At 47.2% G+C, this 25758-nt stretch overlaps 1 protein-coding gene across 3 annotated transcripts in view; it reads right to left on the bottom strand.

Moving 5' to 3' along the window:
• The window catches only part of LOC135972145 (microtubule-associated protein 2-like), a 957474-nt gene that overhangs the window by 99192 nt on the left and 832524 nt on the right, over positions 1-25758 (bottom strand). The gene's annotated exons all lie outside the window — the stretch shown is intronic.

The following is a 25758-nucleotide window of genomic DNA, read 5'->3' as shown; positions in this document are numbered from 1 at the left end:
CCCCTCCTGCACCCCTAACCCCTGTCCCAGCCCAGAGCCTGCATCCAACCCCCAAACCCCATCCCAGAGCCTGCACCCCCTTCTGCACCCCCTTCTTAACCCCAACCCTCTGCCCCACCCCAGAGCCTGCACCCAGCACCCAGACCCCCTCCCAGAGCCTACACCCCAAACCTCCTCCTGCACCCAAACTCCCTCCCTGAACCTTGCAGTCCCTTCCAACCCGATGGGTCTATAATTCTTTGATTCTAGCATCTGTCACCTAAAAAGAAGGGCTGGCGCGTATGGATTTCCTCCGCATCCTCTGCACTGAAGACAGAAGTTTCTCCGCAATGGCCTGGTCTTCCTGGAGTGCTCCTTTAGCGCCTCGATCGCCTAGTGGATTTGCTGACTGTTTGGCAGACTTCCTGCATCCCATGTACTTACCCAATGCTTTGCTGTTAGTTGTTGTGCCTTAGCTAGTTGCTCTTCACGTTCTTTTTTGGCCTTATTATACTTTTCATTTGACTTGCCAGAGTTTATGCTGCTTTGTATTTTCCTCACTAGGATTTGACTTCCAAAGTGCCTCTTTTACTCGGCTGTTTAGCCCTGGGGGCATTTTTTTTATCCTCGCACTGGTTTGTTTTTTATTTGCGGGATACATGTAGTGTGAGCCTCTAGCATGGTGTTTTTAAACAGTCTCCGTGCGCTTTGCTGGCATTTCACCCTGGCATGTTGCTTTTAATTTCCATTTAACGAGCCCCCTCACGTCTGTGCAGTTCCCCTTTCTGAGTTGAATGCTCCTGCGGTGGGTTTCTTTGGCAGGTCCCCCTCCAGGGCTGTGCCATGTAATTCCATCATGGCTGCGATTCCTGAGAGTAACTACTCCAGCGTGGAGGCTGCACGGTGAGAGCTCACACCGTGCACTGTCCTAAGCAGAGAACGTCTCCCAGGGCCGGCGCTGCGCTACCGCTCCTCGCCAACGCCGCCCGGCTCCGCTGCATGTGCCCCGTCAGGTAGCAGGGTTTTGTTCTCGATTGTTACAAACGGGGGATAAAAGGACTCTCCTCGTCTGTGTGAGGGGGACGTTACCAGCATTCAGCCAGTAGTCACAGAGGCGCTGGGCGTCATCTGGCCCCTCGGCAGCTCGGAGCACAGGGCAGAAAGTGAAGTCACAGCCTGCGCTGATTCAATGTACTGCCCACCCGTTGCTCCCCTCCCCGACACAGTCTGTTCCCTTTCCCCTCCCTCGCCTGCCCCCCGCAACGGGGCCTGTTTGCAACAGCAGCAGGTGCGGGGACAGGGGCAGGAGCAACATTGACCCACCTATGTCACGGGGTCGGATAAGCTCAGATGAAAGCACATGGCCCCATTACTCTCTGGGAGGGGTCGGCAGGGGTAGGTCAGTGGCAGCGGGGGTGGGGGGGGGGGCGGCACAGGGTCCTTTGCTCAGCTCAGGGCACTGTGCGGTTAACAGGTCGCTTGTTTTCCTTGGCAACGGTGTCGTCTAGCCGTTCGTCCGTGACGCTCCCCAGTGCAGCAGGGCTTTACCCCTGCACCAATGAACTACGACAGGCCGCGCTGCAGGGACGGCGCGAGGAGAGGTGGCCGGGCAGCTTCCCCTCAGCAATCAGCCCCGCGGCCATCGAGATGCTCTTTTAAAGTCACTTTCCCAGTCAGGAAGCTGCAGAGGGGCCGGAGTGTGAGACAGAGCACCTGCCCCCACAGGCCAGCCCATGCCATGCCGGCAGCTCAGTGCAGGGCACATTCCTGGTCACTGAGCTCAATGCCCATCGGCTCACCTGGATGGCGTGTCCCTCTGCTGAGGACGGCAGCTCAGCCCCTTAGCACGGGGCTCTGCAGACCCCACCCACGTGAGGGGTCCCACAGGGCAGAGAGCGGAACACACTAGTGCAGGGGCATCAGGTAGCAACCCGAGGGGAGCACAGAGATGAAATGTCCAGCCGCCTCTGTGGTGGAAAGGGTCTCTGAGGCTCAGGACAGGAGGCTACCAACCCTCAGGGACCCGCTCTGACTCCTGTGCTCACGGCCCTCCAGGGGCTAGTGCAGACGGGAGAGGAGCACAATCGGGGGGGGGGAAAGGGGCACACTAGTGATAAGGCACCTGCAAGGTCAGAGGTGCAGAGCACCTCCGCCATCCGGAGACCTGAACTGCCCTCCACACCAACCACATCACTGCTCCAAAATCCCAACCCGGCCTGGCCTCTCCCTGCTCCTCTCTGGGACACTTAGTGCTGGGCTAGAGCGCTGGCAGCCACCGTGCGAGGAGATCGTCTGCACACGGGGATCTCGTTCACCATCCTCCCTCACCCTCAGGAGGGGACACAGCACAGACCCGCCGAACCCCATCGGCCCTCCGAAGGGGGCTCAGGCCCAGCCAGATGTTCAACAAGGACAAGTGCAGAGTCCTGCACTTCGGACGGAAGAATCCCATGCACTGCTACAGGCTGGGGACGACTGGCTAAGCGGCAGTTCTGCAGAAAGGGACCTGGGGATTACAGTGGATGAGAAGCTGGATTTGAGTCAGCAGTGTGCCCTTGTTGCCAAGAAGGCTAACGGCATATTGGGCTGCACTAGTACGAGCATTGCCAGCAGATCGAGGGAAGTGATTATTCCCCTCTATTCGGCACTGGTGAGGCCACACCTGGAGTACTGCGTCCAGTTTTGGTCCCCCCAGTAGAGAAAGGATGTGGACAATTGGAGAGATTCCAGCGGAGGGCAAGGAAAATTATTAGGGGGCTGGGGCACATGATGTACAAGGAGAGGCTGAGGGACCTGGGCTTCTTTAGTCTGCAGAAGAGAGGAGGGGGGGGGATTTGATAGCAGCATCTCCTGTATGTTCAGGAGTTCCACTGAATGAGGATGTGAAATGAATTTAAACATCAACATTTTTCCTGTTAAAATGTACAAACACCGAGCAAACCTGTCCATCGTCTAAAATCAGTTCTGGTCCTCTGAGGCTCTAGTTCGCTTTCATCGATTAAACAAAGATAAGTTTCAGAAGGGGAGCCGTGTTAGTCTGTTTCAGCAAAAACAATGAGGAGTCCTGTGGCACCTTAAAGACTAACAAATCTGACAAAGTGGGTTCCAGCCATGAAAGCTTATGCCCAAATCAACGTGTTAGTCTTTAAGGTGCCATAGGACTCCTCCTTGTTCAAACATTGATAGAATATGAATGCACATTTGCAGGTCCTTGTTCTCCACGAGCGATGCTCTGCAGAAGAACAAGAACCACATCCAGTTGGGGCTCAGGGGTTAGCAGAGATCACCAGCACCTTGGCTCCTTCACAGTCAGCCAGCAGTAGCTGGGCCCCAGGACAAGCCACAAGAACCAGCCAGTGGCTCTGAGCAGAAAAATAGCCACCAAGAAGCTGGCTAGAGCTGCCGGGATCCCCAGAAAGGCCACCATGCCCATATCCAGGAATAGTCCTAAGAAAGTGGTGGCTGCAGCAGGGACCAAAAAAGGCAGAGTAAAGCCCCGCAAAGGTCACTGCTGACAAACCCAGAAGGTGATTGTCATAAACAGACAGTTAAGGGTTAATGCCTCTCGTACCTGTAAAGGGTTAAGAAGTTCACCTAGCCTAGCTGACACCTGACCAGAGGAACCAATGGGGGGACAAGATTTTTCAAGAGGAAGGAGGGAAGTTTTTCCTTTGTTCTCATCATTAAGTTCTGTGCCAGAGTGAAAAGATCCAGGAATCAACCAGGGTAGTGAGTATTAGAGAAGGAATAAATTAGCTTATGTTTCTTTCCTTTTGTAACTTCGTTTTGCATAAGAGGGGGAATTAAATTGGGTTTTTCTTTTGTGTAACTAAGGCTTTTGCCCAGAGGAAAATCCTCTGTGTTTTTTAATCTGTTGTCTGTGAGAATAGCTGGCATGCTAATCTCACAGAGGTTTTCCTTTCACCCTTTTGCTTTAATTAAAAGTCTGTTCTTTAAAACCTGATTGATTTTTCCTTGTTTTAAGATCCAAGGGGTTTGGATCAGTGTTCACCAGGAAATTGGTGGAGAAGTCTCTCAAGGCTACCCAGGGAAGGGTTATAGTACATGGGAAGGAGATATTTTGGGGGGAAGACAAAGTTCCCAAATAACTCGTAAATGGTTGTTTAAACAATTTGGTGATGGCAGTATACTGATCTAAGGTGGTAATTAAGCTTAGGGGTTCTCATGCAGGTCTCCACCTCTGTACCCTAAAGTTCAGAGTGGGGGTGACACCTATAACATGGTGGTAGAGGTGGAATTCAAAGGATCCAAAAGCCAGTAGATTTTTTTCTCTCCTTTGAACTGCTGGGGAAGCAGTGAAGAGAGATACAGATCTTATCTCTCTTCACCTGAAGGCAAACAGGTTAAGTTTTTCTAACAAGGGCTTTGTTAGAAGAAGGTCCAGTGGTGATAGCTAGCATATAATTAACACTGGCAAAAGAAATCACAAAACCGGTTTTCCTTGTTTCTTTCTTACTCTGGGAGTTGGGGGGGAAGATGACAGAAAGGGACGCACAAAAGAAGCTAGAATTGGCCAGATTTGAGGCTGAAGAAAAAGCAAAAAGGGAGGCAGAGGCAACTGCCCATGAAAGAGCTTTGGAAATTGAAAAGGCAAGGGATGAAGCAGAAAGGGCCAAGGAAGAAGCTGACCACTAGACGGCTACGGAGATCCAGAGGGAATCCCAGAAGCATGCACTGGAGTTAGCCGAGTGGCTAGGCAGACGTTCTGCAGAAAAGGACCTAGGCCCTAGGGGTTACAGTGGACGAGAAGCTGGATATGAGTCGACAGTGTGCCCTTGTTGCCAAGAAGGCTAACGGCATTTTGGGCTGTAGAAGTAGGGGCATTGCCAGCAGATCGAGGGATGTTATTATTCCCCTCTATTTGGTATTCGTGAGGCCTCATCTGGAGTACTGTGTCCAGTTTTGGGCCCCACACTACAAGAAGGATGTGGACAAATTGGAAAAAGTCCAGCGGAGGGCAACAAAAATGATTAGGGGGCTGGAGCACATGACTTATGAAGAGAGGCTGAGGGAACTGGTCTGCAGAAGAGAAGAATGAGGGGGGATTTGATAGCTGCTTTCAATTACCTGAAAGGGGGTTGCAAAGAGGATGGATCTAGACTGTTCTCAGTGGTAGCAGATGACAGAACAAGGAGCAATGGTCTCAAGTTACAGTGGGGGAGGTTTAGGTTGGATATTAGGAAAAACTTTTTCACTAGGAGGGTTGTGAAGCATTGGAATGGGTAACCTAGGGAGGTTTGTAAGGTCAGGCTTGACGAAGCCCTGGCTGGGATGATTTAGTTGGGGTTGGTTCTGCTTTGAGCAGGGGTTTGGACTAGATACCTCCTGAGGTCCCTTCCTACCCTGGTCTTCTATGATTCTATGATCGGGGGAGGTCCCAGAGGATTGGAAAAAAGGCAAATATAATGCCCATATTTAAAAAAGGGAAGAAAGAGAATCCTGGGAACTACAGACCGGTCCGCCTCACCTCAGTCCCCGGCAAAGTCAATACAGAGGAGAACCAGTTCAAGAGACAGAAATGAAAGGTCATTCCAGGCATCTTGTAACGAGAGCATGGAGTAATGAAGCCCTTTCAACACAGTTGAGCAGTGAACACCCTGAACTCAATGTGGTGGTGTAATTTTTGATAGTTATTTCTCTCAAGCTGGAAGAAAACAATAGTCACTGAAAATGTGCAGATGGTAAACAATGAAGAGGACAGGTCACTGATACAGAGTGATCTGGATTGCTTGGTAAACTGGGTGCAAGCAAACAGTGTTTTTAATATGGCTAAATATAAATGTGTACATCTAGAAAAAGGGGCGGGGGGGGAAGTGAGCCAAAAACTTACAGAATGGGGAATTCTATCCTGGGAAGCAGTGATTGTCCACCACAACCTCCAAATCATTTTTCAATCAGCTGAACATGAGTTCCCACTGTGATGCTGTGGCCAAAAGAGCTAATACAATCCTGGGATGCACAAACAGGGGAATCTCAAGTAGGAGTAGAGAGGTTATTTTATCTCTATAGCTGGCAACAGTGCAACCACTCCTGGAATACGGTGTCCAGTTTTGATGCCCGCGATTCAAGAAGGATGTTGATACACTGAAGAGGGTTCAGAGACTTGATTAGAGACTATAAGAATCTACATGGGGAATAAATATTTAATAGAGGGCTCCTCAATCTATCAGAGAAAGGTATAACATGATCCAATGGCTAGAACAGGGGTCGGCAACCTTTCAGAAGTGGTGTGCCAAGTCTTCATTTATTCACTCTAAGGTTTTGCGTGCCAGTAATACATTTTAACGATTTTAGAAGGTCTCTTTCTAGAAGTCTAGAACTACTGTTGTATGTAAAGTAAATAAGGTTTTTAAAATGTTTAAGAAGCTTCATTTAAAATTAAATTAAGAAGCAGAGCCCCCCGGACCAGTGGCAAGGACCCAGGCAGCGTGAGTGCCACTGAAAATCAGCTCGCGTGCCGCCTTTGGCACACTTGCCATAGGTTGCCTACCCCTGGGCTAGAAGTTGAAGGTAGATAAATACAGACTGGGAAATAAGGCATACCTTTTAACGGCTGGAGCAGTTAACCACTGGAACAACTTATTAAGGATTGTGGTGGATTCTCCATCACTGATGATTTTAAAATCACAATTGGATGTTTTTCTAAAAGATCTGCACTAGAACTTTCCCAAAATAATTTCTATGGTCTGTATTATACAGGAGGTCAGATTAGATGATTACAGTGGTCCATTCTGGCCTTGGAAATATATCAGTCTATGAAAGCTGTAACCAAGGTCTGGTTTACCTAAAACTTCAGTCAGTCAATTTAGCTATATTGCTTAGGGAGTGTGAAAAATTCACACCTAAGAGACATAGTTAAGCCAACCTTAGTCATGGTGCAGACACTGCTAGGTTGATGGAAAAAATTCTTCCATCAACCTAGCTACCACTTCTCAAGAGGTACTTGAGGGTACTCATTACTACTGCAATGGAAGGGGTTTTCCCATCGCGGTAGTAAATGTCTACACTACAGTAATACAGCAGCACAGCTGCGCCACTGCAGCATTTGTAGTGTAGACACAACCCAAGACTCAAAACTGACTCACCAACAATGCAGATTGAGCTGCAATACAATTAATACACAGCTATAAACACAATTAAGTCTTGTGATAATCAGACAGCCCAACTGTACGTATACACTGGGTACAGTATGGCTTAGACTAGAGAAGCGGTTCTTCAGAGAGTAGCTTAAGGCAGTGTCCTGAGCACAGGTTACAAAAAGGCAACTGGAATCTGAAAGATTGAGTGAGCACCGCTGACATTTACCACACAAAGGTCAGCCAGTTGCTAGAGCTAGCACTGCCTGGCACGGCTCGGCTCCTGCTACACTTAAGAGAAACGCTGTAGAGAGGATTAAAATAACAGCCTAACATTTTTCTCCAATCAAAACTAATGATCCTTCATTAGACGGTTCAACCAATGGGAAATAAGCCCTGAACGGTAGAGAATAATGTAACGTTTAGTTTAAATGCACAAAAAGACGAATGCCACAGTGCGCGAGTTCTCTCAGCTGACTGTGCAGCAACAGCTAGTCCCCCTCGAAAGTGTGCCAACACCAATCATGCTGGTGCACCAAAAAGGAATTTCATCTAGTTTAGATTCATTTTTCCTATTTGAACTGGTTGCCGGGACAGAGCCAATCCTGGCCACACGGCAGGTGTACCAAAGAAGAGGGTTTTACTTTTGAGCTAAAAGAGAATTTCATTTCATGCGAATTGGAAGACTCATTGCAGATTACCACATTTTTGCTTGCTTAAGGTTCTGCAAGCCAGTCAACCCTAAGAAGCTGAAAGATGCTACGTCACATAATACTATTTAGTCATTTATTCTGATAAATACTTTCGTTTTATCATAACACTTGACAGTATACTAGGAAATGTACTGTAGCACTGAGACACTTTGGGCGTTCACCCTGACCAGTAAGAGGTTTTGTCCCACCTGCCCTCTAACTCTGGATGCCTCTGGGCTGCGCAGCTTTGGCACAGAATCCTGACACAAGCAGCATGCTCACAGCACAATGGTTTCACCCCTGCTTCCACCAGACCAGCTACGCCTTGCAGGGTGACCCCAACACCTCCTCTGGTCCCAATTCTCCCCAAAACTGTCTCCCCTGCAGTGTCCAGTCCCTCTTATCTCTGAGTGCTCAGTAACACCATTTTCCCTATCTCCAAAAAGCCAGTACACACACCAACCTGTTAACTCAGCGGGAGTTATACACTCCACCCCAATACACAGCACTGAGATGATTTGCAGTAGAACTAAGAATAGGTTTATTAAAAAAAAACTCTCTTAAATTTGTTTGTTAAAGTGCAAGAGATATGAAAGGATTATAAACAAAATAATAGTATTTCTAGTGTCTAAAACTTAACTCTAGCAAGATACATCTTTGCCTAATCTAGTTTCTTATTCACATCAAGGGGTCAGCATTCTCCACCTAGATTAGCAGGAGAACCCATCTTTCATAGGTCAAAGAACGTAGCATTTTGCTTCTCTCACTTGATAGATCCCCCAAAAGTCTTTCAAGCAGATCTTTATATCCCCAAAGTTTTTGTCTTCAAAGTCAGAAAGCCCTCCTGGAGGCTCAGCTTCCCATATCCACTAGGGAGCAGACACCACATTACTTTTGCAGTCTCCTGTGGCTTACAATGCAAATGGTCTTCCTGCAATCTCACAAGCAAGTGAACAGCCCGTTGTTCCAGTCCCTGGTCACACCTGGCTCTGTTTGCAATTGAGACAGAGGTTTTTGCCCTTCTCCTTTGTCTGGAAAAAAGCCTGGTTTGTCTCCTTTGTCTGTTTACAGTCTCCAAAACTGGGGAACATGGAGACCAGGGAGATGGGTCGGAAATGAGAGGGAGTGTGGGCTATATTGGCAGAGAGAACGGAGGGTCAGGACAAAACTGGGAGGAAAGATCAAACCAGTATCTTAGATGCCTATATACAAATGCGAGAAGTATGGGGAATAAGCAGGAAGAACTGGAAGTGCTAATAAATAAATACAACTATGACATTGTTGGCATCACTGAAACTTGGTGGGATAATACACATGATTGGAATGTTGGTGTGGATGGGTACAGCTTGCTCAGGAAGGATAGACAGGGGAAAAAGGGAGGAGGTGGTGCCTTATATATTAAAAATGCACACACTTGGACTGAGGTAGAGATGGACATAGGAGATGGAAGTGTTGAGAGTCTCTGGGTTAGGCTAAAAGGGGCAAAAAACAAGGGAGATGTCATGCTAGGAGTCTACTACAGGCCACCTAACCAGGTGGAAGAGGTGGATGAGGCTTTTTTTCAAGCAACTAACAAAATCATCCAAAGCCCAATATTTGGTGGTGATGGGGGACTTCAACTATCCGGATATATGTTGGGAAAATAACACAGCAGGGCACAGACTATCCAACATATTCTTGGACTGCATTGGAGACAACTTTTTATTTCAGAAGGTTGAAAAAGCTACTAGGGGGGAAGCTGTTCTAGACTTGATTTTAACAAATAGGGAGGAACTCGTTGAGAATTTGAAAGTAGAAGGCAGCCTGGGTGAAAGTGATCATGAAATCATAGAGTTTGCAATTCTAAGGAAGGGTAGAAGGGAGAACAGCAAAATAGAGACAATGGATTTCAGGAAGGCGGATTTTGGTAAGCTCAGAGAGCTGATAGGTAAGGTCCCATGGGAATCAAGACTGAGGGGGAAAATGACTGAGGAGAGTTGGCAGTTTTTCAAAGGGACACTACTAAGGGCCCAAAAGCAAGCTATTCCGCTGGTTAGGAAAGATAGAAAATGTGGCAAAAGACCACCTTGGCTTAACCACGAGATCTTGCACGATCTAAAAAATAAAAAGGAGTCATATAAAAAATGGAAACTAGGACAGATTACAAAGGATGAATATAGACAAACAACACAGGAATGCAGGGGCAAGATTAGAAAGGCAAAGGCACAAAATGAGCTCAAACTAGCTACAGGAATAAAAGGAAACAAGAAGACTTTTTATCAATACATTAGAAGCAAGAGGAAGACCAAAGACAGGGTAGGCCCACTGCTTAGTGAAGAGGGAGAAACAGTAACAGGAAACTTGGAAATGGCAGAGATGCTTAATGACTTCTTTGTTTCGGTCTTCACCGAGAAGTCTGAAGCAATGCCTAACATAGTGAATGCCAATGGGAAGGGGGTAGGTTTAGCGGATAAAATAAAAAAAGAACAAGTTAAAAATCACTTAGAAAAGTTAGATGCCTGCAAGTCACCCGGGCCTGATGAAATGCATCCTAGAATACTCAAGGAGCTAATAGAGGAGGTATCTGAGCCTCTAGCTATTATCTTTGGAAAATCATGGGAGACGGGAGAGATTCCAGAAGACTGGAAAAGGGCAAATATAGTGCCCATCTATAAAAAGGGAAATAAAAACAACCCAGGGAACTACAGACCAGTTAGTTTAACTTCTGTGCCAGGAAAGATAATGGAGCAAGTAATTAAGGAAATCATCTGCAAACACTTGGAAGGTGGTAAGGTGATAGGGAACAGCCAGCATGGATTTGTGAAGAACAAATCATGTCAAACCAATCTGATAGCTTTCTTCGATAGGATAACGAGTCTTGTGGATAAGGGAGAAGCTGTGGATGTGGTATACCTAGACTTTAGTAAGGCATTTGATACAGTCTCGCATGATATTCTTATCGATAAACTGCGCAAATACAATTTAGATGGGGCTACTATAAGGTGGGTGCATAACTGGCTGGATAACCGTACTCAGAGAGTTGTTATTAATGGTTCCCAATCCTGCTGGAAAGGCGTAACAAGTGGGGTACCGCAGGGGTCTGTTTTGGGACCGGCTCTGTTCAATATCTTCATCAACGACTTAGATATTGGCATAGAAAGTACGCTTATTAAGTTTGCGGATGATACCAAACTGGGAGGGATTGCAACTGCTTTGGAGGACAGGGTCATAATTCAAAATGATCTGGACAAATTGGAGAAATGGTCTGAGTTAAACAGGATGAAGTTTAACAAAGACAAATGCAAAGTGCTCCACTTAGGAAGGAAAAATCAGTTTCACACATACAGAATGGGAAGAGACTGTCTAGGAAGGAGTACGGCAGAAAGGGATCTAGGGGTTATAGTGGACCACAAGCTAAATATGAGTCAACAGTGTGATGCTGTTGCAAAAAAAGTAAACATGATTCTGGGATGTATTAACAGGTGTGTTGTGAGCAAGACACGAGACTTCATTCTTCCGCTCTACTCTGCTCTGGTTAGGCCTCAGCTGGAGTATTGTGTCCAGTTCTGGGCGCTGCATTTTAAAAAAGATGTGGAGAAATTGGAAAGGGTCCAGAGAAGAGCAACAAGAATGATTAAAGGTCTAGAGAACATGACCTATGAAGGAAGGCTGAAAGAATTGGGTTTGTTTAGTTTGGGAAAGAGAAGACTGAGAGGGGACATGATAGCAGTTTTCAGGTATCTAAAAGGGTGTCATAAGGAGGAGGGAGAAAACTTGTTCACCTTAGCCTCTATGGATAGAACCAGAAGCAATGGGTTTAAACTGCAGCAAGGGAGGTCTAGGTTGGACGTTAGGAAAAAGTTCCTAACTGTCAGGGTGGTTAAACACTGGAATAAATTGCCTAGAGAGGTTGTGGAATCTCCATCTCTGGAGATATTTAAGAGTAGGTTAGATAAATGTCTATCAGGGATGGTCTAGACAGTATTTGGTCCTGCCATGCGGGCAGGGGACTGGACTCGATGACCTCTCAAGGTCCCTTCCAGTCCTAGAATCTATGAAAAAAAACAAACAAACACAGTATTAGAGCATCCATACTTTCACACACAATGTTATTACATACATTTCCCAGTGATATCAACAACCAATGTGTTATTAGTTTTCAAATGATATATTACAAGACAACTTTTAAATGACTATCATGGCAACAGTGTGAGGTGCATTGAGCTGGTCAGGCCAGCTGAGATTTACTGTTAAATACCAGAGAGCCCTTTGCTATCTGGCACTGGGATGCTCTTACAGTCACAAGTACATGCTGTAAAATTAATTAGCTTTTAGTATTGCAACTTAAACCATAGCACGAATGCATATTTTACCAATACAAGTGTGCCATTCCCACAAAAGCGTGCTAAAACCAATAATGCTGGTGCACCAAAAAGGAATTATCCGATGTGTATTACACAGAAAGAAAAGCAGCCAAGAATTTCCAAAATGAATTCTAAATTTGTTAGGGTCTTGTTCAATAGCTAGGCGATTACTAGAATATATTTTTTAATTTACCAGTTATGAGCCAAAAACTAGTAAATCCCAAAGCTTTCAATAGATGTTTATCATAGTCCTAGGGGGGTATGGGGCCCAGGACATAGAAAATCTGGGCTTATCTGCCAGGGGGTATTCCCACCCGGATCCACCCAAGGCCCCACCCCACCTCTTCCCCACCAGTTCTGCCCCTCCCCCTCACACATTGCATCCTCGCTCCTCCCTCCTAGCACCTCCAGACACCGCAAAACAATTGATTACCTTTTTTTGCAACTGCATCATCATTGTTGGCTCATGTTCAGTTTCTGATCCCCTATAGGTCCCAGATACTTTTCTGCAGAACTACTACCTTGACAAGTATCAGGGGGTAGCCGTGTTACTCTGTATCTACAAAAACAACAAGGAGTCTGGTGGCACCTTAAAGACTAACAGATTTATTTGGGCATAAGCTTTCGTGAGTAAAACCTCACTTCTTGGGATGCATAGAGTGAAAGTTACAGATGCAGGCATTATATACTGACACATGGCAGTGCCACTGACTTGAAGGTATAACCCTGGACGCCCCATCATCTCAGGCATTGGCACTCTTACAGCAGGATTATCTGGCTATTTGGACTCTCTCCTCAGACCCTATGCTACCAGCACTCCCAGCTATCTTCGAGACACCACCGACTTCCTGAGGAAACTACAATGCATTGATGTTCTTCCTGAAAATACCATCCTGGCCACCATGGATGTAGAAGCACTTTATACCAATATTCCACATGAGGATGGACTACAAGCTGTCAGGAACAGTATCCCTGATGAGGCCACAGCACACCTGGTGGCTGAGCTTTGTGACTTTGTCCTCACCCACAACCACTTCAGATTTGGGGACAACTTATACCTTCAAGTCAGTGGCACTGCTATGGGTACCCGCATGGCCCCACAGTATGCCAACATTTTTATGGCTGACTTAGAACAACACTTCCTCAGCTCTCGTCCCCTAGTGCCCCTCCTCTACTTACGCTACATTGATGACATCTTCATCATATGGACCCACGGAAAGGAGGCTCTTGAAGAATTCCACCTGGACTTCAACAATTTCCACCCCACCATCAACCTCACCCTGGACCAGTCCACACAAGAGATCCACTTCCTGGACACTACAGTACAAATAATTGATGGTCACATAAACACCACCCTATTCCGGAAACCTACTGACCACTATACGAACCTACATGCCTCCAGCTTCCATCCAAGACACATCACACGATCCATTGTCTACAGCCAAGCCCTAAGATACAACCGAATTTGCTCCAACCCCTCAGACAGAGACAAACACCTACAAGATCTTTATCAAGCATTCGTAAAACTACAATACCTCACTGGGGAAGTGAGGAAACAGATTGACAGAGCAAGACTGGTACCCAGAAATCACCTACTACAGGACAGCCCAACAAGGACAATAACAGAACACCACTGGCCATCACATACAGCCCACAGCTAAAACCTCTCCAGTGCATCATCCACGATCTACAACCTATCCCTCACTCTCACAGACCTTGGGAGGCAGGCCAGTCCTCGCTTACAGACAACCCCCCAACCTGAAGCAAATACTCACCAGCAACTACACACCACACCACAGAAACACCAACCCAGGAACCAATCCCTGTAGCAAACCTCGTTGCCTACTCTGTCCCCATATCTACTCTGGCAACAGCATCAGAGGACCCAACCACATCAGCCACACCATCAAGGGCTCATTCACCTTACATCCACTAATGTTATATATGCCATCATGCGCCAGCAATGCCCCTCTGCCATGTACATTGGCCAAACCGGACAGTCCCTCCGCAAAAGAATAAATGGACACAAATCGGACATCAGGAATGGTAACATACATAAGCCAGTAAGTGAACACTTCAATCTCCCTGGTCATTCTATTTCAGATTTAAAAGTCACTATCATTGAACAAAAAAACTTCAGAAACAGACTTCAAAGAGAAACAGCAGAACTAAAATTCATTTGCAAATTTAACACTTGTAGTGCCCATCTTAAAAAAAGAGAAGGAGGAGGATCCGGGGAACTACAGGTCAATCAGCCTCACCTCAGTCCCTGGAAAAATCATGGAGCAGGTCCTCAAGGAATCAATTATGAAACACTTAGAGGAGAGGAAAGTGATCAGTCACAGTCAGCATGGATTCACCAAGGGCACCAAGTCATGCCTGACTAACCTAATTGCCTTCTATGAGGAGATAACTGGCTCTGTGGATTAGGGGAATGCAGTGGATGTGTTATTCCTTGACAGCAAGTTAAAGAAGTATGGTCTGGATGAATGGACTATAAGGTGGGTAGAAAGCTGGCTAGATCATCGGGCTCAACAGGTAGCAATCAATGGCTCCATGTCTAGTTGGCAGCTGGTATCAAGCGGAGTGCCCCAAGGGTCGATCCTGGGGCCGGTTTTGTTCAATATCTTCATTAATGATCTGGAGGATGGCGTGGACTGCACTCTCAGCAAGTTTGCAGATGACACTAAACTGGGAGGCGTGGTAGATACGCTGGAGGGTAAGGATAGGGATACAGAGGGACTAGACAAATTAGAGGATTGGGCCAAAATAAATCTGATGAGATTCAACAAGGACAAGTGCAGAGTCCTGCACTTAGGAAGGAAGAATCCCATGCACTGCTACAGACTAGGGACCGAGTGGCTAAGTAGCAGTTCTGCAAAAAAGGACCTGGGGGTTACAGTGGACGAGAAGCTGGATATGAGTCAACAGGGTGCCCTTGTTGCTAAGAAGGCTAGTGGCATTTTGAGCTGTATAAGTAGGAGCATTGCCAGCAGATCGAGAGACGTGATCATTCCCCTCTATTCGGCATTGGTGAGGCCTCATCAGGAGTACTGTGTCCAGTTTTGGGTCCCACACTACAAGAAGGATGTGGAAAAATTGGAAAGAGTCCAGCGGAGGGAAACAAAAATGATTAGGGGGCTGGAGCACAAGATTTATGAGGCGAGGCTGAGGGAACTTGGATTATTTAGTCTGCAGAAGAGAAGAATGAGGGGAGATTTGATAGCTGCTTTCAACTACCTGAAAGGGGATTCCAAAAAGGATGGATCTAGACTGTTCTCAGTGGTACCAGATGACAGAACAAGGAGTAATGGTCTCAAGTTGCAGTGGGGAAGGTTTAGGTTGGATATTAGGGAAAACTTTATCACTAGGAGGGTGGTGAAGCCCTGGAATGGGTTACCTAGGGAGGTGGTGGAATCTCCTTCCTTAGAGGTTTTTAAGGTCAGGCTTGACAAAGCCCTGGTTGGGATGATTTAGTTGGGGATTGGTCCTGCTTTGAGCAGGGGGTTGGACTAGATGACCTCCTGAGGTCCCTTCCAACCCTGATATTCTATGATTCTATGACAGTTTGTTAAGATAGGCACTAGAAAGCATTTTTCTCTTTATTTTCTCATAACCATTCTGACTTTTATACCTCATTGCTTGTACTCACTTAATAGCTCTCTCTTTGTAGTTAATAAACTTGTTTTATTGTTTTATCTACACCAGTATGTTTAAGTTAAAGTGCCTGGGTAACTCTATTTAAGATCATAAGCTGGTGTCTATCATTCCCTTTAAGCAATAACAGACTTAATATATTTGGACTGTCTAGGAGAGGGTGGGCTGTACAGGAGATACATTTCTGGGGGGAAATATGGGACTGGGAATGTGTTGGGGTCACCCTGAAATATAACCCAGGCTGGTGAGAGCCGGGGTGTGACTGGCAGTACGCAGTTACATACAGGCACATCTGGGAGTGACCTACATGCTGGCAAGCTGTTTTTGAGCAGCCCAGGTTGGGCATTACAACAGTCAGGCATTGCAAGGCACCCCAGGTTTCAGGGCAAGGGTGACACAGCCCCCCACTAGTCTAAACTGCACCCAGATATGTCACAGTGGGGATGGGTGGGAAATCCCTTCCTGACCCCTATTGGTAGCCAGCAGAAACCCTGAAGCATGAGGTTTTAGGAAAATAAGACAAAAACCAGAAGTGAGCCCCACGGTTGCTGAGCCCTGCCCCCCACCATGACAAACAATCTTGTCATACAATCACATTCTTAAATTTGTCCAGCTTGCTCTTAAAACTAAGTTATTTGCCCTGACAACGCCAATTGAGAGGCTGTTCTAGAACTTCACCTCTCTGATGGTTATGTCTATTTGTTCTTGTGCCAACATTGTCCTTCAGCTTAAATAACTCACTTTTCTCCCGAAAGTATTTATAGAGAGCAATGATATCCTCTCTCAGCCTTCTGTTCCCTAGACTAAGCAAGCCAAGCTCCTTCAGTTTCATAAGACAGGCCCTCCGTTCCCCTGCTGATCATAGTAGCTCTTCTCTGCTGTCACTATCGCATCATCACTGCCACATTGTACAATCCTTTCTTAATTGTCACACAGACATCCCATCACCCAAACAGAGGACTTTGAAGATGCTGAAATGTCAGACACACAGGATCCATCCAACATGTGACTTCACAAACAGAATCATCTGCTGTCAACTGACTACACAGACTGATAAAACTATTCACCCATGCAATATCATTGCCATGGAAAAACAGCATCAGCAGGTCACTCATTTCTGTTCTATAAGAGGGATGCAATGCTTTGGGTTTTTTGGTTTTTTTTTACAATTGATCTTAAGTCCCATAGGGTCAGCAAATATTCTATATTGGATGACCAGCTGTCTACTGTGGAAGAAGAGTGGACTTTATTTTAGGATTCTATCACAGAGTTTGCTGGACAAAAACTGGGATTTAAGAGAATAAAAAAACAATGTTGGATTACAGATGATACCGTCAAATTACGGGAAAGAAAGAAAGAGGCCTGTTGGAATGATCATAATCAATGGTGGAATAGTATGACTCAGTGCTTTGAGGAAGCCTCTGAAAGACATGACCAGAAATGTAAATTTGAGATTTTGAAGGATTTTGGACATCCTAACTGGTGTCCATTCTCGCAGCTTCTGCCAGTGAAGGACAAAAATTTAGCAAAGGTATAACAAGAGCCAATGGCTGGAAGTTGAGGCTAGATAAATTCAGAGAGGAAATAAAGTGTAAATTTCAAAGCGTGAGGGTAATTAACCATTGGCACAATTTATCAAGGGTTATGCTGGATTGTCCATCCCTGGCAATTTTAAATCAAGATGAAGTGTTTTTCTACAAGCTCTGCTCTAGGAATGATTGTGGGGCGGGTCTCTGGCTTGGGCTGTGCAGAAGGTCCCTTTGGGCTTTGGAGACCGTGACTTATCATCCCCATGTAGAGGTGGAGATCCGAAATACAGAAAGAGTGACTTGCTCAGCATCATATATGGACTTGGGCTAATCAAAGCCTTGAACCCCCGTCTTAGGGAGCTAAGGCTAATGTTTGACCCACCAACCCATCCTCCCTTCCTGCTAAACAGTACCCTGAGATATGACTCATGCCTTTCTCTCAGGGTATGTCTACACTACGAAATTAGGTCGAATTTATAGAAGCCGGTTTTATAGAAATTGGTTGTATACAGCCAATTGTGTGTGTCCCCACATAAAATGCTCTAAGTGCATGAAGTCGGCGGACCCCGTCCACAGTACCAAGGCTAGCGTCGAGTTCCAGAGCGTTGCACTATGGGTAGCTATCCCACAGTTCCCGCAGTCTCCGCCGCCCATTGGAATTCTGTGTTGAGATCCCAAAGACTGAATGATGGAAAACAGCGTCGCGGGGGGTTCTGGGTACATGTCGTCAGGCACCTCCCCCTCCGTCAGAGCAACGGCAGACAATCAATTCGTCTTTTTACCTGGGTTACCTGTGCAGACAACATACCACGCCAAGCATGGAGCCCGCTCAGCTCAGCTCAGCTCACCGTCACCATATGTCCTCTGGGTGCCGGCAGACGTGGTAGTGCATTGCTACACAGCAGCAGCTAATTGCCTTTTGGCAGTAGATGGTGCAGTATGACTGGTAGCCTTCATCGGCGATCTGGGTGCTGGCAGACGTGGGGCTGCATTGCACACAGCAGCAGCCCCTTGCCTTTTGGTAGAAGATGGTATATTACGATTGATATCCGTCATCGTTGTACTGCAGTGGCTGTCAATCATGGGCACCTGGGCAGTCTCGACGATGATGGCTATCAGTGGTAGTATGCTATTTTCTGCCAAGCACCCAGTATTTTCTGCCAAGCACCCAGAAGATGACGAGGGCTATCAGTCATGCTGCACCGTCGTCTGCCAGCTTAAGATGTAAAAAATAGATTTGTTCTGTATTCATTTGCTTCCCCCTCCCTCCGTTAAATCAACGGCCTGGTAAACCCAGGGTTTTGAGTTCAATCCTTGGGGGGGGGCCATTCTGTGTGACAATTGTTTGTATTTCTCCCTGATGCACAGCCACCTTTATTGATTTTAATTCCCTGTACCTGTATGCCATGTCGTCACTCGCCCCTCCCTCCCTCCGTCCGTCCGTCAGATACTAGTTTCGGGCCTTTTTTCAGCCCAGACGCCATAGCACTGGGATCATGGAGCCCGCTCAGATCTCTGCGGCAATTATGAGCACTATGAACACCACGCGTATTGTCCTGGAGTATACGCAGAGCCAGGACATGCCAAAGCAAAACCAGGACCAGCCAAGGAGGCGATTGCAGCGCGGCGACGAGAGTGATGAGGAAATTGACATGGACATAGACCTCCCACAAATTACAGGCCCCAGCAATGAGCAAATCATGGTGTTACTGGGGCAGGTTCATGCCGTGGAACGCCGATTCTGGGCCCGGGAAACAAGCATAGACTGGTGGGACCGCATCGTGCTGCAGGTGTGGGACGATTCCCAGTGGCTGCGAAACCTTCGCATGCGTAAGGACACTTTCATGGAACTTTGTGACTTGCTTTCCCCTGCCCTGAAGCGCCAGAATACCAGGATGAGAGCAGCCCTCACAGTTGAGAAGCGAGTGGCGATAGCCCTGTGGAAGCTTGCAACGCCAGACAGCTACCGGTCAGTCGGGAATCAATTTGGAGTGGGCAAATCTACTGTGGGGGCTGCTGTGATCCAAGTTGCCAGGGCAATGAAAGACCTGGTGATATCAAGGGTAGTGACTCTGGGAAACGTGCATGCTATAGTGGATGGTTTTGCTGAAATGGGATTCCCAAACTGTGGTGGGGCAATAGACGGAACCCATATCCCTATCTTGGCACCGGAGCACCAAGCCACCGACTACATAAACCGCAAGGGGTACTTTTTCAATGCTGCTGCAAGCCCTGGTGGATCACAAGGGACGTTTCACCAACATCAACGTGGGATGGCCCGGAAAGGTACATGATGCTCGCGTCTTCAGGAACTCTGGTCTGTTTCGAAAGCTGGAGGAAGGGACTTTCTTCCCGGACCAGAAAATAACCATTGGGGATGTTGAAATGCCTATGGTTATCCTTGGGGACCCAGCCTACCCCTTAATGCCAATGCCGGTTTGATGTGAGAGATCACTCACGCAGTGCCAGGCAACAGATTTCAGCTTGCAGGCAGCCATGGTAAGCCACAGTCTTTTGGCTTTTTTCACCTTCTTAACATGTGGGAATGGTTTCAAACTGTAGCGCCCTCATTTCCCATACCAAGCACCCGTTGGGTTGGCCATTTAAAATGGGTTTGCAATGTAAAAGGAGGGGCTGCGGTTCCCGGGTTAACATGCAGCACAAACCCAACTAACCCCCCTCCCCCCCAACACCCAATTCTCTGGGATGATCACTTCACCCCTCCCCCCACCGCGTGGCTAACAGCGGGGAACATTTCTGTTCAGCAGAGCAGGAATGGGCACCTCTGAATGTCCCCTTAATAAAATCACCCCATTTCAACCAGGTGACCGTGAATGATATCACTCGCCTGAGGATAACAAAGAGCGATAAGGAATGGATGTTGTCTGCATGCCAGCAAACACCGGGACCATACGCTGCCATGCTTTGTTATGCAATGATTCCAGACTACGTGCTACTGGCCTGGCGTGGTAAAGTGTCCTACCATGGTGGACGGGATAAGGCAACACTCCCCAGAAACCTTTTGCAAAGGCTTTGGGAGTACATGAAGGAGAGCTTTCTGGAGATGTCCCTGGAGGATTTCTGCTCCATCCCCATACACATTAACAGACTTTTCCAGTAGCTGTACTGGCCGCGATTGCCAGGGCAAATTAATCATTAATCATTAAACACGCTTGCTTTTAAACCATGTGTAATATTTACAAAGGTACACTCACCAGAGGTCCCCGGTGTGCCCTCAGGGTCTGGGAGCACGCCTTGGGTGAGTTCGGGGGTTACTGGCTCCAGGTCCACGGTGATAAACATATCCTGGCTGTTGGGGAAACTGGTTTCTCCGCTACCTTGCTGCTGTGAGCTATCCACATTATCTTCATCCTCCTCTTCCTCGTACCCCGAACCCTCTTCCCTGTGTGTTTCTCCAATGAAGGAGTCATAGCACACGGTTGGGGTAGTGGTGGCTGCATCCCCTAGAATGGCATGCAGCTCCGCGTAGTAGCGGCAAGTTTGCGGCTGTGCCCCGGACCTTCCGTTTCCCTCTCTGGCTTTGTGGTAGGCTTGCCTTAGCTCCTTAATTTTCACGCAGCACTGCTGTGCGTCCCTGTTATGGCCTCTGTCCTTCATGGTCTTGGAGACCTTTTCTAATATTTTGCCATTTCTTTTACTGCTACGGAGTTCAGCTAGCACTGATTCATCTCCCCATATGGCGAGCAGATCCCGTACCTCCCGTTCGGTCCATGCTGGAGCTCTTTTGCGATCCTGGGACTCCATCACGGTCACCTGTGCTGATGAGCTCTGCGTGGTCGCCTGTGCTCTCCACGCTGGGCAAACAGGATGTGAAATTCAAACGTTCACGGGGCTTTTCCTGTCTACCTGGTCAGTGCATCTGAGTTGAGAGTGCTGTCCAGAGCGGTCACAATGAAGCGCTGTGGGATAGCTCCCAGAGGCCAATAATGTCGAATTCCGTCCACACTACCCCAATTCCGACCCGCTAAGGCCGATTTTATCGCTAATCCCCTCGTCGGAGGTGGAGTAAAGAAACCGGTTTAAAGGGCCCCTTAAGTCGAAAGAAAGGGCTTCGTCGTGTGAACGTGTCCAGGCTTAATTCGATTTAACGCTGCTAAAGTCGACCTAAACTCGTAGTGTAGACCAGGCCTCAGAAAGTGCTCTGTCTCAGAAGAGAGGCAATCCACATGGAGATTATGACTGACTCACTTTAAGGCATAGGAAATTACTAATGTAAACTGTGCTTAAAGAAACCTGTCACCACCCATTTTGCATCTAGCCCTGTGGTTTAGTTTGTATTGCACAGCAGCGTGGATGCTCATTATAGTACGCCTAGGATTTGCTTCTTTGCCGATGCCACTTGCTGTTATTTTGGCCGGCTTTGAGAAACGTGTGTGTCTTTGTGCCAAGGAGACACTCATTTGGGGCAAAAGCTCCCACTCTCATATTGGTCCAAAGCACACCCATGGGGCTTCCCAATGTTTAATTTGACATTAAAATGTTACTGGCCATAAAGCCCTCTCCATTATTTGCTTCTTTGCTAGATGGATGAATTTCTCCATCGCAGCTTCCTGTGGAGAGAACCATTGCTGAGATAATGCCATAGGAAGTTTAATTATTATCTTTGTAGAGACCACAAAACCACACTATTTTCGATGGGGCTTTGTGTTGGCATAGCTGAAACCATAAAGAAATGTTCAGTCAAAAGCCACAGCTGTTCCCATTCTGTAGATTATAGGTGTTGGCATGTAACTGTAGCACCCTCAGCTAGAGTCAGCCAACGGCACAAACAAGATAGTACAGTTACAGGAAAATCTGGAAACACAAGAGGAATTCTACTGACTGGTGGAGAAGATGATGATTTGTGTCCATCTAGGGCAAAATCAGTACTTGGTCCTGCTAGTGAAGGCAGGGAGCTGGACTCAATGACCTTTCAGGGTCCCTTCCAGTTCTAGGAGATGGGATATCTTCATGATTTATTCAGACGGGTTAGGGTAACAGACACAGATTTCTGTTTTGTATGGTGGAGACCAGGGAAATTCAGGTACCCGAGAAATTCTGGTGTCTCCAAGGAAAGTACACACACGGCAGGCAGCACTGACTTCAGAAATGCAGCAGTGGAAATCTGGGCAGCTCCAGTGAAAGGAACAGGCCAGACTCAGTCACTTTGACTCACACTTGCTTTCAGTGAGGCTCAGCAGGGGTAAGATGGTCTTTTATGGGGTCTGGCTTGGGGAGTAAAGAAGTGACCCTTTTGGGAGCATATATCTAAAGCTAGTTTGTGGCTTGGGCACAGCCCCGAACAAGGGGTGGTGTATTCGCTGCACTGGCCCAGAAGCAGCCCCAGGAGGTGCTGCCACTCAGACACCCTGCCACAGGATACACTCACTGCTGGGGCACCTCCTTGTGGCCGCGTCTGGGGATTAGCTGCACTTAGGTCCGACGCCCCTTTCCTCACCTCGTGGTCTCTCTCTCTCTCTCTCTCTCTGGGACTCAGGGTACTCCTTCTTTGTGACTCAGCCCTCCAGCCAGGTCACTATGGTCATGCCCTTCTGGGGTAGCAAAGTTCCATTGGACGACTGTCCTAGGAAGTCTTCTGCCCCACTGACCAGACTGGGCCACTTCCCTCAGTGGGTGGTAGGGGAACCCAGGCCTTCCCCTCCACTCTGGGGTCCAGCCCAGGGACCCTACAACCGGTAGCTGAGGTCTGCACAATCCCAAACCTTCCTACTGTTTCCCTGGGCTGCTCCTACTTCACCTCTGCCAGGCTCTTTCTCCACCCTCGTCTGGGTACACCCTTCCCTCAGGGCTGGGACTCCAGAGCTGCTGGTCTCCCCATGGTTTCCTCCTTTCCCTCACCAAGGCTGGAGAGTGACGTCAGAGCTCCACACTGCAGCCTCTGTCTGCTGCAACCTGCCTGGCTTTAGCATACCCCACCCGTTCCTTCTCAGCTGGGCTCTACTCCCAGTCAGGGGTTGCTTATCCAGCCCAGTTCCCCTCAGGTGTAGCCTATCAAGTTAATTGGCCCCCTTTTCAGCCTCATTAACCCTTTCAAGGCTGGTCAGGGTTGAGCACCCTGTCACACACCCCTCCGAGTCACAATCCCTCCCTGCTTCCTCCTTATGCTGTTGTGGGATGGTACGTGGCTACTGGCCTACACCAGAATAAATTACACCTCCTGGGCACTCTCCTGCATTTCTGAATAAGCCCTTCAACATTATTATTATAATTAATTGTATTAATTTAGGCGCCCTCATAATAGACCGGGACAGCATTATGCTGGGTGCTATACAAACCCAGAACTAGAAGATGGCTCTTGCCGCAAGGAGCTTACAGTCCGGGGATATAGCTACACTTAAAACGCTGTTGCAGCTGCACCACTGTAGTGCTTCAGTGTAGACACTACCTACACCGACTGCAGGGCTTCTCCATCAGCATAGGTAATCCACCTCCCCAAGAGGTGGTAGCTAGGTCTAGCTAGACCTAGCACAGTCTACACCGGCGGTTCGGTTGGCATTGTGACAGTACCTCCAATAAGGCTTTATGGAAATATGCATATGAATGTATATATATAACATAACTAGAATGTGTTTTATACTACATATGCCATGTAACATATCTCTGTAAAGGTTATGATCTACTGAATCTATTAATCCTATTTGTATGCATGTATCATTGTTGTATTCAAAGTTATGAATATTGGCTGCATACTTGTTTGATTCTAAGTAGGCTGTAGTGAAGCAGTTGGTCAGCTTCCTGAGAAAAGACTATTCTCAGTAAGTGCCCAATCAGAAAACACTTAAGCCAACAATGAACTTGGAGACACCAATACACATCTGGGCTTTCCCAGGAATGTGGCTGGGCTGGTAAGGAACTCAGTCGTGCATGGACATGTGACTTGCCCAGGTGACTCCAAAACTCCATCTTGGAGCTGGACTTTACATAAGAGAGGGGAGGGGGTCTCCACCCACAAGAGAAAGTCTATTTAAGCCCGTGGGAGAGCCTTCCATTTTGTCTTCAGCTGGCTAAAGAGAGAGCCTCTCCACCCCCAAGGATACCTGAAAGAAACTGGAACAAAGAACAGTGACTGCAAGGGGTGTGAGTGATTGCTGGACCCAGACTAAAAGGAGGTTAGTCTGCAAAAGGGAGCATTCTGGAACTGGTGAGATTATCTGTATTCAGTTTGATTAGACACAGATTTGCATGTTTTATTTTATTTTGCTTGGTGACTTACTTTTTCTGTTACTACTTGGAACCACTTAAATCCTACTTTCTGTATTTAATAAAATCACTTTTTACTTATTAATTAACTCAGAGTATCTGTTAATACCTGGCCGGGGGGCGGGGGAACAGCTGTGCATATCTCTCTATCAGTGTTATAGAGGGCGAATAAACTTATACAGGGTAAAACGGATTTATTTGGGTTAGACCCCACTGGGAGTTGGGCATCAGAGTGTTAAAGACAAGAACATTTCTGTTAGCTGCTTTCAGGTAAGCCTACAGCTGTTAGGGGACATGATTCAGACCTGGGTCTGCGTTTGCAGCAGGCTAGCAAGTCTGGCTCAAACCAGGCAGGGCACTGAAATCCTAAGCTGACGGGGCAGGAAGGCAGGGGCAGAAGTAGTCTTGGCACATCAGGTGGCAGCTTCCAAGGGGGGTTCTGTGATCCAACCCGTCACAGGCAAAGCTATGTCTCTTGGGGTGTGGATGTAGCTGTACTGATGTAAGTTTCTTGTGTAGATCAGGCCTAGGTGTAGGATAAGAGACAACAGATGGATAGAGAGAGATGGGGGAGTACAGGGTAACAATGAGACACCACTAGTTAGCATGACAGGCAGTGGTCTCAGCCTAACTGTTGTCAAGTGTTTAATAGACATAATGGAAAAGGAGCATTTTAAGAAGGGCTGTGGAGTAGGACAAGAAGTTAATTTTGCACATGTTTAGAGGGAGAACCTCCCAAGCTTAAGGGCACTATGGGAGAAAGCACAAAGGGGCTTGTTTAAAAATTTAACAAGTGGGCAATTGTGACAGTCTGTACCCTTAAGTTTTACCAGCCTATTGTAAACTTTGTACAAAGTATGCCTTCTGAGGTATCATTTGAAAGCTCATAATTTGCTGAACATTATTGTCCTGGTAAATATGTATGGCAACATTGTATGTAAAGTTATAAAGATTCTACTGTATGACTTTACTGAGACATGCTCCAAGTTTAGAAAAGCAGGCACAAACCAGTTCCTCAGAGACAAAAGGCAAACTGATGCCTCAGCCAGGTATCAGCATAATCAAATGGACTATCGCCTGGGTAAGCGTCCATTTTGTGGCAGGAAGAAGGGTGTGAGCAAGAAATGTACATCTCGGCAGTGGAACAGCTGGAGATTCCCATGCAAACAGGCTTGCTGCCACCAGAACCCCAACTGGAGATGATTCTCAGAGGAGGAAGAGGCATAAAAATGAGGAACAG

The sequence above is a fragment of the Chrysemys picta genome, chromosome 11 (genome assembly GCF_011386835.1).
Source record: "Chrysemys picta bellii isolate R12L10 chromosome 11, ASM1138683v2, whole genome shotgun sequence".
Lineage (NCBI taxonomy): Eukaryota > Metazoa > Chordata > Testudines > Emydidae > Chrysemys > Chrysemys picta.
Note: the sequence above shows the minus strand (reverse complement) of the source record. Positions and strands in the feature narration are given on the sequence as shown.